Source organism: Chrysochloris asiatica, unplaced genomic scaffold (assembly GCF_000296735.1).
Source record: "Chrysochloris asiatica unplaced genomic scaffold, ChrAsi1.0 scaffold00104, whole genome shotgun sequence".
Classification (NCBI taxonomy): Eukaryota; Metazoa; Chordata; class Mammalia; order Afrosoricida; family Chrysochloridae; genus Chrysochloris; species Chrysochloris asiatica.
The window spans coordinates 10,968,048-10,969,317 of record NW_006408622.1 but is presented as its reverse complement, the minus strand read 5'-3'; positions in this window follow the sequence as shown (position 1 = coordinate 10,969,317).

The window sequence follows — 1,270 nt, the reverse complement described above, 5'->3', positions numbered from 1 at the left end:
TGACCCTGTATAGGGTTCCCAAGGCTGTACATCTTTTAAGGAGCAGAAAACCTCATCTCTCTCTTGTAGAGCTACTGGTGGATTTGAACTGCCAATGCTGCAGTTAACCCATTAGGCTCCCAGCGCTCCCACTTACTCATTGTTATTGCTGTTGTTAAGGGTCGTTGAGTGGTTTCTGACTCATTGAGATCCTGTATTGGGTTTCTGAGGATGAGTTTGAACTGCTGACCTTTCTGTCCAGTGCTTGTCCTGCAACACCACACCAGGACTCCTTACTGACCCATAGTATCTACTTATTGTCTGTGCAAGTGACTTGGACTTCACAGCATGGTTGTCTCGGGACATTTGCACTTCTCACATAATGGCTCAGGGTTCAAATGAGCATTCCAACAGACGTTGCTTTTTATATCTCAGCCTCATTTGTGATGTGTAAGATCAGAACAAATATATTACATAACTGTATACTACTAAAATAATTGAATCCTGGTGTGGTGCTGTTAGATAAGCATTGGACCCAAAGGTCAGTTTGAACTGCATGGTTGGTGGTTCAAACTCACCAGCTGCTCCTTGGAAACCCTATACAGACAGGATCTTGGTGAGTCTGAACCTATTTGAAGACAATTGACAACAACAACATAAATACTAACAAATACTTCTTCATCATTCTTATGTAAACATCCGGGATTTCCATATGGTGGTTTGTGTACCACATACAGAGAAGCAATTATTTAATCTTTATACAAGCAGAAGGAAGTGGCTGTGGGAATACCACATTCTAGAGAAATGTGCAATCTGCCCATGGTGGCCCATCTGAGGGATAAAGCGGAACCTGTGACTAGAACATCTCAGGAGGGGTTACTGAGTCCCCTACCCCAGCCCCTCTCTCCTGACCAGGCTTGACACTGTCCTCCCAGGAATCCTCTAGGTGTCCAGGAAATCACTTGTCTCTAGACACCGGAGGTATTCTGGGGATGAAGCTGAGAGACCTCACCTGAGGCGGGGGAAGGGTGAGAGACCCCACCCAGGCATGAATGGGTGAATTGTTAAGTGCTGTCAAGCCAGTTCCACCTCAAAGTGGCCTTGTTTAGAGTTTTCAAGGATCAGCTGGAGGGTTTGCACCACTGACCTTGTGGTTACCTTGTTGTTCAGTGCCATGGAGTTGAATCTGACTCATAGTAACCCTGTTTAGGGTTTCCTATGAGTAGCTGGTGGATTTGAACCACTGACCTTATGGTTAGCTTATTGTTGTTAAATGCCGTTGAGTCAGCTC